This window comes from Ovis canadensis, chromosome X, assembly GCF_042477335.2.
Source record: "Ovis canadensis isolate MfBH-ARS-UI-01 breed Bighorn chromosome X, ARS-UI_OviCan_v2, whole genome shotgun sequence".
Taxonomy (NCBI): Eukaryota; Metazoa; Chordata; class Mammalia; order Artiodactyla; family Bovidae; genus Ovis; species Ovis canadensis.
In genome coordinates this window covers 28,167,188-28,184,156 of record NC_091727.1, presented here as the reverse complement: position 1 = coordinate 28,184,156, position 16,969 = coordinate 28,167,188, and positions in this window count along the sequence as shown.

Here is a 16,969-nt window from a genome sequence, read left to right as displayed (position 1 = left end):
TTATATTGTTAAGTTAATCATGTTCCTACTATGGTTTGCGATTTTAATTATATTTTTAGTCTGGCTATTGACTGTGAAAACTGAGAAACATCTTATACTATTGTGATATTGTACCTATTACTCATTTAATATGATTGTATCATGATTGGTCAACAGAACAATAATAAAACTCTATATCAGCAAAACTGGTATCTAATAGAAAACCCTGTAATCACTTTTTAAAATCCAGATGCATATCAGAATTATCTTGAAATGTCTGAAAAATACAAATGCTCAGGTATTGCTTTTTTTCCTCTAGAGCTTGAGATATGTTTCTAATGAGCATTCATGTTTAAAAACAACTGGATTACATGATGATCTTTTACTTTCATCTAGTTTGTTTCAATTTTTCTATTTCATATTCAGTGCTCCCAATTCATTTACTTTATGTTCTCCAATTTCTCGATCTCTTCTCTTTTTTTTTCTTGATGTTCTTTCTCAAGGCTTTATCAAGTGTAGTTGAAAAGCTTTTGTATAGCTACATATAAATATGTATAATATATACCTTTTAGAAAACTTTAAAAAAAAAGCAAAGCTAGATAATTAATACATCCATCACCTCAATCATTCAACAATGTCTATCAAATTATCACACTATAATACTTATACACACAGTGAAAAAGCTGGCTTAAAACAACATTCAAAAAGCTAAGATCATGACATGCAGTCCCATCACTTCATGGCAAATAGATGGGGAAACAATGGAAACAGTGACAGACTTTATTTTCTTGGGCTCCAAAATCACTGCAGATGATGACTACAGCCATGAAATTAAAAGACACTTGCTCCTTGGAAGAAAAGCTATGACAAACCTCAGTCAGTCAGTCAGTTCACTCGCTCAGTCATGTCCAACTCTTTGCGACCTCATGAATCACAGCATGCTAGGCCTCCCTGTCCATCACCATCTCCCGGAGTTCACTCAAACTCACGTCCATCAAGTCGGTCATGCCATCCAGCCATCTCATCCTCTATTGTCCCCTTTTTTTCCTGTCCCCAATCCCTCCCAGCATCAGAGTCTTTTCCAGTGAGTCAACTCTTTGCATGATGTGGCCAAAGTATTGGAGTTTCAGCTTTAGCATCAGTCCTTCCAAAGAAATCCCAGGGCTGATCTCCTTTAGAATGGACTGGTTGGATCTCCTTGCAGTCCAAGGGATTCTCAAGAGTCTTCTCCAACACCACAGTTCAAAAGCATCAATTCTTCAGCACTCAGCCTTCTTCACAGTCCAACTCTCACATCCATACATGACCACAGGAAAAACCATAGCCTTGACTAGACGGACCTTTGTTGGCAAAGTAATGTCTCTGCTTTTGAATATGCTATCTAGGTTGGTCACAACTTTTCTTCCAAGGATAAGTGTCTTTTAATTTCATAGCTGCAATCACCATCTGCCGTGATTTTAGAGCCCCCCAAAATAAAGTCTGACACTGTTTCCACTGTTTCCCTCATCTATTTCCCATGAGGTGATGGGACCAGATGCCATGATCTTCTTTTTCTGCATGTTGAGCTTTAAGCCAACTTTTTCATTCTCCACTATCACTTTCATCAAGAGGCTTTTTAGTTCCTCTTCACTTTCTGCCATAAGGGTGGTGTCACCTGCATATCTGAGGTTACTGATATTTCTTCTGGCAATCTTGATTCCAGCTTGTGTTTCTTCCAGTCCAGCATTTCTCATGATATACTCTGCATATGAGTTAAATAAGCAGGGTGACAATATATAGCCTTGATGTACTCCTTTTCCTATTTGGAACCAGTCTGTTGTACCATGTCCAGTTCTAACTAGACAGCATATTAAAAAGCAGAGACATTACTTTGCAGAAAAAGGTCCATCTAGTCAAAGCTATGGTTTTTCCAGTAGTCATGTGTGGATGTGAGTGTTGGACTATAAAGAAAACTGAGTGCTGAAAACTGATGCTTCTGAACTGTGGTGTTGGAGAAGACTCTTGAGAGTCCCTTGGACTCCAAGGAGATCCAACCAGTCCATCCAAAAGGAAATCAGTCTTGAATATACATTGGAAGGACTGATGCTGAAGCTGCAACTCCAATACTTTGGCCACCTGATGGGAAGAACTGATTAACTGGAAAAAGACTGAAGGCAGGAGAAGGAGACAACAAAGGATGAGGTAGTTGAATGTCACCAACTCAATGGGCATGAGTTTGGGAGTTGGTGAAGGTTAGGGAGGCCTGGTGTGCTGCAGTCCATGGGGTTGCAAAGTGTTGGACACAACTGAGCAACTGAACTGATACACTTTAAATATACACAATTATATTGGTAAAATTTTCCTCAGTAAATAAAAAAAGGGGAAAAACGTTAAATTTAGTATACTATACCACCAAAGTTAGAGCTATTTCAAATCCTAAAAGATGATGTTGTTAAAGGGCTGCACTCAATATGCCAGCAAATTTTGAAAACTCAGCAGTGGCCACAGGACTGGAAAAAGTCAGTTTCATTCCATTCCCAAAGAAAGGAAATGCAAAAGAATGTTCAAACTACCGCACAATTGTACTCATCTCACATGCTAGCAATGTAATGCTCAAACTTCTCCAAGCCAGGCTTCAACGGTTTGTGAATCGTAAACTTCCAGATATTCAAGCTGGATTTAGAAATGGCAGGAGAACCAGAGATCAAATTGTCAACATCCATTGGATCATTGAGAAAGCAAGAGAGTTCCAGAAAAACATCTACTTCTGCTTTGTTGACTACACCAAAGCCTTTGACTGTGTGGATCACAACAAAATGTGGAAAATTCTTCAAGAGAGGGGAATACCAGACCACCTTACCTGCCTATTGAGAAATCTATGTAGGTCAAGAAGCAATAGTTAGAACAGGACATGGAACTACAGACTGGTTCCAAGTTGGGAAAGGAATACGTTAAAGCTATATATTATCACTCGGCTTATTTAACTTATATGCAGAGTACATCAATGGAAATGCCAGGCTGGAATCAAGATTGCTGGGAGAAATATCAATAACCTCAGATATGCAGATGATACCACCCTTATGGCAGAAAGTGAAGAGGAACTAAAGAGCCCCTTGATGAAAGTGAAAGAGGAGAGTGAAAAAGTTGGCTTAAAGCTCAACATTCAAAAAACTAAGATTATGGCATTCAGTCCCATCACTTCACAGCAAATAGACAGGGAAACAATAGAAATAGTGACAGACTTTATTTTGGGGGGCTCCAAAATCACTTCAGATGGTGACTGCAACCATGAAATTAAAAGACACTTGCTCCTTGGAAGAAAAGCTATGACTAACCTAGACAGCATATTTTAAAGCAGAGACATTACTTTGCTGACGAACGTCCATCTTGTCAAAGCTATGCTTTTTCCAGTAGTCATGTATGGATGTGAGAGTTGGACCATAAAGAAAGCTGAGCATGGAAGAATTGATGCTTCTGAACTGTGGTGTTGGAGAAGACTCTTGAGAGTCCCATGGCCTGCAAGGAAATAAAACCAGTCCATCCTAAAGGAAATCAGTCTTGAATATTCATTGGATGGACTGATGCTGAAGCTGAAGATCCAGTACTTGGGCCACCTGATGGAATGAACTGACTCCTTGGAAAATATCCTGATGATGGGAAAGATTAAAGGTAGAAGGAGAAGGGGACAACAAAGGATAAGGTGGTTGGATGACATCACCAACTCAATGGACATGAGTTTGAGCAAGCTCAGGGAGTTGGTGATGGACAGGGAATCCTGGCATGCTGCAGTCCATGGGGTCGCAAGAGTCAGACACAACTGAGTGACTGAACTGAAACCAAGAAACAGAAAAAGATTCCACACACAAAAAAAGTAAATAAAAATAATTTTAAAAGCATCTAATATACTACAGCCTACCAAACACTGTATTCTTACTATGCAGTGCTTTTTCCAAATATGGCACCTTCGGTTTTATTTTAATTCTGAGTTACCTAAATGCACTAATAAGCAACAAAGTCATGAATAGTTCCTATGTAACATTAGGCACACTTCAAATGGTTTTTCTTTAATGGCAGTATCAAATATATAGCACTACTAATCTTACTTTTTATCTGTATTTCTTAAATAGCACCTATAACCATATCCACATCCTGTTTGGAAATAAACCCCAAATGGTTTAGTGGATGTTTGATATTTTATTACATAAAATTTATACTCCAATTTCTCTTAGTTCAGATCAAAGTGATCAAAAGAAGCCCAAGTAGTTTTATAAAAAATGATTCCATACAGGAATATCAACTGAGTTTAATTTGAGTTACTTCATTGGAAACTTAAATGGCACTTGACAAGGAAGCAGGGACACTATTATGAAGTCTCTGACCACAACAGTGCTCCTTGGTGACAACTGGGGCATTCTGTATTTCACTAATTTTATAAAATGCTCATTTTTCCACAATGCAAAATTTCAGAACTAGGAAACTATCTTCCAATAATACCATCTTACCACTGCCATATTTACTTTCCTTTTAAATATCAGTGAAATTGATGGCACTGTAGATTCAATAAAGTATGATATATTTGGAACCCTCCATGTGTTGCCTTCTTATCATATTCTATTAGAGTTTTATCTTCAAGGAGCTAGGGAACTTTCGAGGATTAATTTGGAAGTTCTCTAAAAGTAAAGAATGATAATTTTGGAGTGCCATAGTATCACTTTAGTTATTATGGCAACTAAAACAAACTCCTGTATTTTGTTGTTTGTTTGCTTGCTTTTAAGTAAATTAGACAAAAATGAAAGTGTTAGCTGTTTCCCATTCAGAAATGAGATGTATTCAGTGAAGTTTTATCTAAGCTCATGGTAACTTGGTTTCATAAGTGTTGGGTTTCTGTTTGTTTCTTTCTTCTTGGGCCATCCAGATGATCAAGTAGATGTATAAATACAAATCAACAGTGTGATATCACCTCACAGAATGGCCATCATGCAATGGCCATCATCAAAAAGTCTACTAACAATAAATGTTGCAGAGGGAATGGAAAAAAAAAGGAACATTCTTACACTGCTGGTGGGAATGTAAACTAGTATAACCACTATGGAGAACAGTATGGAAGTTGTTTCAACTAAACATAGAGCTACAATACAACTGTACAATACCACCCCTGGGCATGTATCTGGAGAAACCCAGGGTTCAAAAGGATACATGCTCTCCAAATGTTCACTGCACTGCTATTTACAATAGCCAAGACATGGAAGAAATGTAAATGTCCATCAGTAGATGAATGGATAAAGAAGGTGTGGTACATATATACAATGGAATATTACCCAAGCATTAAAAAGAGTGAAATAATGCCACTTGGATTATTAGCAACATGGATGGACCCAGAGATTATCATACTGAGTGAAGTAAGTCAGACAAAGACAAATATCATATGATATAGATTATAGGTAGAATCTAAAAAAATGATACAAAGGAACTTAATTACAAAACAGAAACTGACAGACTTAGAAAACAAATTTAGGTTACCAGAGGGAAGGAGGGATAGATTAGGAGTTTGGGATTGACATGTACACATTGCTATATTCAAAACAGATAACCAATAAGGACAGGGAACTCTGTTCAACATTCTGTAATAACCTAAATGGGAGAAGAATTTGAAAAAGAACAGATACATGTGTGTGTGTGTGTGTGTGTGTGTGTGTGTATATATATATATATATATATATATATATATATATATAAAACTTAATCACTCTGTTATACACCTGAAACTAACATAACATTGTTAATCAACTATACTGCAATATAAAATAAAATTTTAAAAATATATATATTTTAAAAAGTTCTAAAACTTACATTTGGGAGAGCTATAAATAAAAGCTAGACTTGACATCTGAAAGCCCTAGTTAAGGCAGTCAAAGGACAGGCTTTTGTAGTGTCTCACTCTTAATTTAAAAGGTTAGCCCTAAATTAGTAGGCATTTGATTAATGTCAATATTGGCGAAGAAAGAAAAGAAAATCAGAAGAAGCAAAGATAAGATATATAGTAAAAGAAAATTAAATATATACTATCTACAGAGCATATGAGAAGATATTTCATCCAAAAAATAAAACTAGAATTCTATTAAAAATAGGGGAAAATTAGAGAACTTGATAATAACAAAGAGTTACTGATAATAACAATAAGATATTGAGAATTAAAAATTAAACTGATGGGCTGGAAGATAAAGTTGTGAAAAATAGCACAAAAAGTAGAACAATAAGACAGAGATGGAAAATTAGATACTAAAAAATAGGTAAACCATTGACTAATTCTAACATCTGACTAATTGCAGTACCATAAAGAGATAATAGAGAAAATAGGTGGCAGTAAATTATCAATGAATAAAATCTCAAAAACTGAATGATATATCTCCAGATTTAAATGGCTTACCAAGAGCCTAGAAGATGAATGAAAGGGACCTACATCATGTTGAATTATTGGGAGTGATCAGCATTCCAGGAGAAAGAGAAAATCCTAAAAGCTTACAGAAAGAGGCCACTTGTAAATTAATTGTAAATAAGTAAATATATTTGACAATATGAAACAAGAACAACAATCATGAATTCACTAAAATTATCAGGGCATAAAATCTATGATCAATGAAATAAGGACTACAATAAGTATATTTATGAAGTAGAACAACAAATAGAATTACCTTTCTGCTTTCTTGAAAACAGAAAGAAAGAAAAGACAGCATATGCAAAAGAAAAGTTAAAAAATACGGAATACAGAATAGTACCAACACATACTAGGAGAAGCAGAGGAAATTTATTAGAGAGAGATAAAAGAGAGGAAAGGAGGTTCGGAGAAGGAGGAGGAAAGCGGCAAGAAGGAAGGTAGGAAGGGAAAGAGATTTGAGGAAATAATAGAGATGAAATTGCCAAATTAAAAGTGAAATCATTCACTGATTACAAATACTACACCTAGATTGTAAAGACACATAAAAGGGCCAAAGAAAAAGAAATTCTAGTAAGAGATTGCAGATGAACTTCAAAGAACCAAGAACCATATTGATGTCTTAGTTATCTTTGGATAAAAGAAGACAGGGGAATGATGTTTTTTTTTAAATTTTATTTATTTTAATTGGAGGCTAATTACTTTACAGTATTGTAGTGGTTTTTGCCATACACTGACATGAATCAGCCATGGGTGTACATATGTTCCCTATCCTAAACCCCCCTCCCACCTCCCTCCCCATCCCATCCCCCTGGGTCATCCCAGTGAACCAGCCCTGAGCACCCTGTCTCATGCATCGAACCTGGACTGGTGATTAGTTTCACATATGATAATATACATGTTTCAATGCTCTTCTATCAAATCATCCCACCCTCGCCATCTCCCACAGAGTCCAAAAGACAGCTCTATACATCTGTATCTCTTTTGCTGTCTTGCATATAGGATTATCATTACTATCTTTCTAAATTCCATATATATGTGTTAATGTACTGTATTGGTGTTTTTCTTTCTGGCTTACTTCACTCTGTATAAGAGGCTCCAGTTTCATCCACCTCATTAGAACTGATTCAAATGTATTCTTTTTAATGGCTGAGTAATACTCCATTGGGTATATGTACCACAGCTTTCTTATCCATTCATCTGCTGATGGACATCTAGGTTGCTTCCATGTCCTGGCTATTATAAACAGTGCTGTGATGAACATTGGGGTACACGTGTCTCTTTCAATTCTGGTTTCCTCGGTGTGTATTCTCAGCAGTGGGATTGCTGGGTCATATGGCAGTTCTATTCCCAGTTTTTTAAGGAATCTCTACACTGTTCTCCATAGTGGCTGTACTAGTTTGCATTCCCACCAACAGTGCAAGAGGGTTCCCTTTTCTCCGCACCCTCTCCAGCATTTATTGTTTGTAGACTTTTGGATCGCAGCCATTCTGACTGGTGTGAAATGGTACCTCATTGTGGTTTTGATTTGCATTTCTCTGATAATGAGTGATGTTGAGCATCTTTCCATGTGTTTGTTAGCCATCTGTATGTCTTCTTCGGAGAAATGTCTATTTAGTTCTTTGGCCCATTTTTTGATTGGATCATTTATTTTTCTGGAATTGAGCTGCAGGAGTTGCTTGTATATTTTTGAGGTTAATTCTTTGTCAGTTGCTTCATTTGCTATTATTTTCTCTCATTCTGAAGGCTGTCTTTTCACCTTGCTTATAGTTTCCTTCATTGTGCAAAAGCTTTCAAGTTTAATTAGGTCCTATTTGTTTTTAAGGTACTGAAGGAAAAGTAGGTACTTTCATCAAGATATATATAACCAGTCAAGCTGATATTCATATACAAGAGTATGATAAATACATCATTAGGCATTTTTTAAAAGCTATAGAAGGTTTGTCACAAAAAGACCCACATAAAAGGGGAAGGGGTGGCGGGAGGAGTCTGAGAGATGCTGAAAGTCATATAAGACTTATCACAGTCCCTGATAAGAATAGGTTCTCTATAAATGTTTGCTTAACTCCCTGGGTCGGGAAGATCCCCTGGAGAAGGGAATGACAACCTACTCCAGTAATCTTGCCTGGATAATTCCATGGGCAGAGGAGCCTGGCGGGCTACAGTCCATGGGGTTGCAAATAGTCAGACATGACTGAGCAGCTAACACTGGAGCTTGAACTGGACTGAAGGTGGGTAATGAGGAAAGAGTCCTGAGGAATTTGAAAGCTGTGGAATTGAAAGCAAAGGGACAAAATAAAAAGTCCAGTCTAAAGGAGACATCTTTGCAAGTTCTTCAAGGTTTTCCCATCCCCTAATCCACTATGATTTTCTTTATTGATATACACAGTGATTTAGACTTCAGCCAGGGAAAATGTCTGTGAGATTTACAGAGAGGAATTTAAGGATATCAAATGCCCAAGACACCAAAATCTCTCTTGTATTAATATCAAGCACACAAAAACTGCTACCATATCAAAGTCGTATGTTTCTGTTAGTTCATAGGTGAAAAGCCATTCATGGAAAGGAAATTTACTTTTAAAAAGGATGGATAAACATCTGCATACATTCTCTAAGAAATAATCACTTGTGCAACAGTTACTATTCAAATGAATACAAAGACAAATCCCCAAGCAGAAGAGAAAGGGTTTAATTATGTCATCTGCCTACAGCTTATATTCATTCCTTCATATTACAACAATGAGTTTTCAGTTTCTGAGATCTGGAATCAATTAAGATATATCTGGACTCTTTTTAATAATGGATTTTACTGAAAACAGCTTATTTCCTTTCCTCCAAATAGTGAATATATAAAGAAATGTAAATTATCCCATCTTAATGAGTAATCTTTTATTATTTTATTTTTATAAACTTTGAAGATACAGTATTCATTGATCAGATTCCTTTGATTTTATATGCATAAATTCAACTTGAATTAACTTAAGCAAAAAGGTTAATGTACAGGTTCAATTATCCACTATGATAAAAATTAAAAACAGAACTACCATATGATACAGCAATTCCACTTCTGGGACTATATGCAAAGCAAACAAAAACATTAACTTGAAAGCAAATCTGTACCCCTATGTTCCCATGTTCATGCCAGCATTATTTACAATAGCCAAGACACAGAAGCAGTCTAACTGTCCATTAATGGATGAATGGTTATGAAGTTGTGGGGTGTGTGTGTGTGTGTGTATGTATGTATATATATAGAGAGAGAGACAGAGAGAGAGATACATGCTAAGAATATTATACAGCCAAAAAATGAGGAAATTCTACAATTTGCATGAACACAGATGGACTTCAAAGGCATTACACTAAGTGAAATAAGTCAAAGAGAAATGCTGAATGATCTCAACTTATATGTAGCATCTAAAAAAAAAACAAAAAACAACCAAACTTCATAGAAAAAGAGATCAGACTTGTTAATAGACATCGAGTGAGGGGGGTATGGAGAAGGAGAGGAATAGGAGGAAGGTGGTTAAAAGGTACAAAATTCCAGTTATATGGTAAATAAATACTAGGGAGGTAATGTACAACATACTATAGTTAACACTGCTATATGATATATGGCAAAGTTGTTCAGAGAATAAATCCTAAGAATTTTATCACAAGGAGAAAAATTATTTTTTGTGTTTTCTTTTCATTTTGTCTATATGAGAAGATAGATATTAGCTGAACCTATTGTGGTAATCATTCCACAAAGTGTGTAAATCAAACCATCAGCCTGTACACCTTAAACTTATAATGTAAATCAATTATTTTTTCATAAAACTTGGCAAAATATTTTACAAAAGTTGCATTTAATGTAAAGTTTTATTTAAAATAAGGTTCAAGGGCATCCCTGGGGGCTCAGTGGTAAAGAATCCACCTGCCAGTGCAGGAGACACGGGTTCAATCCCTGATTCGGGAAGATCCCACATGCCATGAAGCAACTAAACCCATGCACCATAACTACTGAAGCCTGCACACTGTAGAGCCCATGCTCCAGAAGAGAAGCCACCACAATTGGAAGCCCGCATACTGCAACTAGAGAGTAGCCTCCACTCACCACAACTAGAGAAAAGTCTGTGCAGCAAAGAAGACCCAGCACAGCCAAAAATAAAATTAATAAATAATTTAAGAGGTCCAAGACCGTGATAACAGAGAATTAAACCAAGTATGGGGCCCTTCTAAGGAGAAGGCAATGGCACCCCACTCCAGTACTCTTGCCTGGGAAATCCCATGGACAGAGGAGCCTGGTGGGTTACAGTCCACGGGGTCTCAAAGAGTTGGACATGACTGAGTGATTTCACTTTCACTTTTCACTTTCGTCCACTGGAGAAGGAAATGGCAACCCACTCCAGGGTTCTTGCCTGGAGAATCCCAGGGACAGAGAAGCCTGGTAGGCTGCTGTCTCTGGGGTCGCACAGACTCAGACACAGCTGAAGTGACTTAGCAGCAGCAGCAGCAGGGGCCCTTCTAAGCGAAGTGCCCTGTGCAACTGTATAGACTGTATACCCAAGGAGCTGGTCCTTCTTCTTGAGGCAAAAGTTCCTCAAGGAGATGTGATATCATTGAAATTTCCTGTCCATGCTTGGCTTCCCTGGATCCATGAAGGACAGCAATTATCTCAACCCTCCCCTCCTTCCTATTATCACTATATCCTATTATAGCTATATCCTATTATACTATTATCATTGTTTAGAAAAATTTGCAGGCAATTCAGTTCAATTCTGTGCTTGCCTGGATATATTTTGGTCCTAAAAGGGCCAGATCCAGCATTTCTGACTCTTAAGTTTCCAAAGGCCACTGTCTTATGAACTAGTCTTCCATTTTCGTGTTTGTATTTTTGCCTCTAGAAAAAATGTTTACCAAATTTACAAAGTATGTTTTGTTTTGAACATCTATGACATGTTCTAACACTTACATTTAATACAATTTATAGTTCCTATAACACTATTTTTTTTAAATTCAGTTCAGTTGCTCAGTTGTGTCCGACTCTTTGTGATCCCATGGACTGCAGTACACCAGGCTTCCCTGTCCATCACCAACTCCCAGAGTTCACTCAACCTCATGTCCATCGAGTCAGTGATGCCATCCAACCATCTCATCCTCTGTCATCCCCTTCTCCTCCTGCCTTCAATTTTTCCCAGCATCAGGGTCTTTTCCAATAGTCAGTTATTCACATCAGGTGGCCAAAGTATTGGAGTTGCAGCTTCAGCATCAGTCCTTCCAATGAATATTCAGGACTGATTTCCTTTAGGATGGACTGGTTGGATCTCCTTGCAGTCCAAGGGACTCTCAAGATTCTTTTCCAGCACCACAGTTCAAAAGCATCAATTCTTCGGCACTCAGATTTCTTTATGGTCCAACTCATATCCATACATGACTACTAGAAAAACCATTTCTTTGACTAGATGGACCTTTGTCTGCAAAGTAATGTTTCTGCTTTTTAATATGCTGTCTAGCTTGGTCATAGCTTTTCTTCCAAGGAGCAAGTGTCTTTTAATTTTATGACTGCAGTCACCATCTGTAGTGATTTTGAAGCCCAAGAAAATAAAGTCTGTCACTGTTTCCATTGTTTCCCCATCTATATGCCATGAAGTGATGGGACTGGATGCCATGATCTTAGTTTTTTGTATGTCGACTTGCAAACAGTTGGACATGACTGAGCTACTGAACAACACAAGACTGTGTATTTATTGAGGACAGACAATTCTAGAGGCATTTGTTTTTACTGTTAATAGATCTGTTTTTAAATAGATCCTCAGTAATGAACACAGCACCTGGAAACACAGCACATGGAAGAATTTTTGAATGGATGGATAGAAAGATGCAGTGGTAGAGTGGGTGTCTAAAGAAATAAAGAACTATTGAGTTATTATTGACACAGTTCATGTGAAATGAGTAGTAAAAGCCTAAACTAGGGTATCAAACATAGTAATGGAAGGAAGTGAAGGTCAAGAAAGCTATTTTGAATAGCTTTTTTGAATAGCTTTTTTTTTTTGCTTTAAGAAAATTAATCTCAAATTTTTAATAACACAGCTTTAAATAGTACACTAGTTTCCTGTGGGTTATTGACTTTTATATTTTATCTTCAAAATTGGACTTACTATTGCATTTTGTCAGGGTTTCATTTGTATATTGGATAATTATATTATGTTTTCCTTTGACTTCCTTTCCCACCATGATTCTGAATTTAATTGTGTGGTGACTCACCAACTTTGATTCCTGCAAGAGTTTCTGTTAATCACACAGCACAATGTCCCTCATAGGTTCTAGAAATAATTGCTAGAGAAAAATAATTTGTTTGAGCAAAAGTTTTATTTCATTTCTTATTTCAAAGAGATATTCTATGATTGGAGAATAATAATAAAAATTTATTGAGTGTCTATAATGCCATAGACAACAATAAGTGGTCTACACAAGTACTATTTTAACAATAATTTACACAGTGGCCAGATCATGGTATAAAACTAGTTCTATATGACCTCAAAGCTTATTCCATCCTTTCCCAGGAGGAAATATTACTCTGTAGCTTCCTTTTATGATCATCTTCCTCAAATCTGTAGGTTTCTGGCTCTCATTTAAAATTTTAACTTAGTTCTGTTTCCCTGGTCAGGTAACTTGTAGAGTGGCAATGATCAGACAAAACAAAGTCTTTTCTCTACTTAAGTCTACTTCATTGTGTAGGTTCATTGCTCTGCTGCTGGCCTGTAAGGGGGTCTAATCCTGTCCAATTTCTTGAACAAATATGTGCTCTACTGGCCTGAGTATTTAGTCTCTATGCATCTGTTATTCTTTCCCTCAGGCTGTCATTAAGACTGATTTGGGATTGGGTCTACAGTGTTTGGTAACTGAACCTGCAAAGGTGTCCCTAATTCCCTTCCTTTCACAAACATCTGGAAAGTAAATCTGATTTTATCTTCCACCATACACATCAGTATTGTGTCCACTTTCCAAGGGGTTATCTAAAAGGTCCACTAAAATGTGTCACTACTAACCTTTTACCATTTTCACCAGCCCTGCATTCCTCCTGCATTGTAGCTGAACTTCCAAATCAGACCACATCCTTTCTGAAATCTGATTTGCACACGTGACTTCCTCACTTTGACTTTCTTTCACCTACAAAGTGTCTCCTTGGTGAATGCCAACTCATTTCAAAATATTTCATCCTTTGGGAATGTTGTCTGACACGATTAGGTAAAGCTGAACACCTGAGAGAACAAACCTCTACTTGATGTCAGACTTCAGTTGACATGAGTCACATCTGCAGACTGCTATATCACCCCTTGGAATGAGTTTCCCAGCAGTCTACCAGCTTGCCACTGTAAACCAATGATTTTGTGTCAGCTCTATCTCTTTAAAAGAGTGACTGTCAAACACTGCCCAAAATACTGGAAACCATCAAGGCTACAAGGCAGTGGGATTACATATTCAAAGCGCTAAAAGAAAGGCAGTCAACCAAGAGTCCTATATTTGGCAAAACTATTCAGAAGGGCTTCCCTTTTGGCTCAGATGGCAAAGAATCTGCCTGTGATGCAGGAGACCTGGGTTTGATCCCTAGGTCGGGAAGATCCCCTGGAGAAGGGAATGGCTATCCACTCCAGTATTCTTGCCTGGAGAATTTTGTGGGCAGGGGAGCCTGGCGGGCTACAGTCCATGCAGTTGCAAAAAGTTGGACATGACTGAGCAACTAACACATTCTTCAGAAATGAATTAGAAATTACAACATTCCCATATAAACATCAACTAAGAGAATTCATCACAAGCAGACCTACCTGATAAGAAATACTAAAGAGAGTCCTTCAGACTGAAATGAAAGTACCCTAGACAGTAACTCAATTCCATATGATACATTGATTAAAGGGTACATAGTTTTACTTATGCTCATAAAGAAAAAGAGGGAAAAATTTTTAGAAGTGATAGTTCAGTTTATGGTGTTATATATAGTGATGGCTTCACAGATATATACTTATCAAACCCATCAAGATGTACACATTAAATATGTGCAAGCTTTGTTTATGTCAATCATACCTCAATACAAAAATAAAGAGCACAAGGGTAAAGGAAACTAAGTAAGTAAATATAAAAGACAGTATCATTGTATTTTTCCTAATAACTTTTTTCTTCTCCTATATGGTTTAAAAGAAAATAGCATAGAGCAATAATTATAAAATTGTATTGATGAGTTTATAAGGTATAGTAAATATAATGTATAATATATGCATAGTATAGTGCCTAACAAAGGTGTAATTTGTATGACAATAACAGCACAAAGGAGGAAGAGGGAAAGGAGCTATAATGGAGCAAAGTATACAATTGAAATTCAGTTCAGTTCAGTTCAGTCGCTCAGTCGTGTCCGACTCTTTGCGACCCCATGAATCGCAGCACGCCAGGCCTCCCTGTCCATCACCAACTCCCGGAGTTCACTCACATGTCCATTGAGTCAGTGATGCCATCCAGCCATCACATCCTCTGTCGTCCCCTTCTCCTCCTGCCCCCAATCCCTCGAAGCATCAAAGTCTTTTCCAATGAGTCAACTCTTCGCATGAGGTGGCCAAAGTACTGGAGTTTCAGCTTTAGCATCATTCCTTCCAAAGAAATCCCAGGGCTAATCTCCTTCAGAATGGACTGGTTGGATCTCCTTGCAGTCCAAGGGACTCTCAAGAGTCTTCTCCAACACGACAGTTCAAAAGCATCAATTCTTCAGTGCTCAGCCTTCCTCACAGTCCAACTCTCACATCCATACATGACCACTGGAAAAACCATAGCCTTGACTAGATGGACCTTAGTCAGCAAAGTAATGTCTCTGCTTTTGAATATGCTATCTAGGTTGGTCATACCTTTTCTTCCAAGAAGTAAGTGTCTTTTAATTTAATGGCTGCAATCACCATCTGCAGTGATTTTGAGGCCCCCCAAAAATAAAGTCTGACACTGTTTCCACTGTTTCCCCATCTATTTCCCATGAAGTGATGGGACCAAATGCCATGATCTTTGTTTTCTGAATGTTGAGCTTTAGGCCAACTTTTTTCGCTTTCCTCTTTCACTTTCATCAACAGGCTTTTGAGTTCCTCTTCACTTTCTGCCATAAGGGTGGTGTCATCTGCATATCTGAGGCTATTGATATTTCTCCCGGCAATCTTGATTCCAGCTTGTGTTTCTTCCAGTCCAGCATTTCTCATGATGTACTCTGCATATAAGTTAAATAAGCAGGGTGACAATATACAGCCTTGACATACTCCTTTTCCTATTTGGAACCAGTCTGTTGTTCCATGTCCAGTTCTAACTGTTGCTTCCTGACCTGCATACAGATTTCTCAAGAGGCAGGTCAGGTGGTCTGGTATTCCCATCTCTTTCAGAATTTTCCACAGTTTACTGTGACCCACACAGTCAAAGGCTTTGGCATAGTCAATAAGGCAGAAATAGATGTTTTTCTGGAACTCTCTTGCTTTTTCCATGATCCAGCGGATGTTGGCAATTTGATCTCTGGTTCCTCTGCCTTTTCTAAAACCAGCTTGAGCATCAAGGAGTTCACAATTCACGCATTGCTGAAGCCTGGCTTGGAGAATTTTGAGCATTACTTTACTAGCATGTGAGATGAGTGCAATTGTGCGGTAGTTTGAGCATTCTTAAGCATTGCCTTTCTTTGGAATTGGAATGAAAACTGACCTTTTCCATTCCTGTGGCCACTGCTGAGTTTTCCAAGTTTGCTGGAATATTGAGTGCAGCACTATTAAGTTAGTATTAATCTGAATTAGGTTGTTTTAAATTATGATCTAATTTTAATCCCCAGGGCAACCAGCAAGCAAATAACTCAAAACAATATTGTACTGCTAAAGGCTAGATTGTACCATCTGGAGACTAAAGAAGATTATTGACTACAACTGAAAGCAGAAAGAGAACGGTTCTCTCTATATATGTAATTTCTCAATTTGTAAAAAATTGTGGCTTTACCTCTGTACACAAATTAGGTAGCATCTATGCAACGGAAAAACATCTAGGTTAAAAATTGTTCATTTAGTCAAATAACACTTAAAATCACAGTATAGTGCCCCAAAGTAATCAAGTCATTTTATTTCATGGACCTGTTCTATTTAAGCATATATAGTTGACCCTTGAACAGCATGGATTTAAACTGTGCAGGTCCATTACATGCAGGGTTTTTTTTCAGTAAATACAGTCAGTCCTCCATATCTGTGGGTTCCACATCTGTGCAGACCACATTCCTGATCAGTTATCTCCCTAATGATTTACTTTGATTGCAGCATTTCCAGTGGCTGCAAATTACCTCTTAGTCTAGAATATATGTGTATTACAGAAGGCAGTACTTGACTCTGATAATGTAATCTATTTCTGAAGCATTTTATAAGATTAAATGAGAAAGAATACTGAGCCATATGTGGGGATACTGATAATGCTCATGTGCAAATGAAATAATATTAAGGCAAAAAAATTAAAAGCTGGACACAAAGTGGATATCATCAAAAAGCCTACAAATAATAAATTGTTAGAGAGGGTGTGCAGAAAAGGGAACCTACCTACACTGTTGGT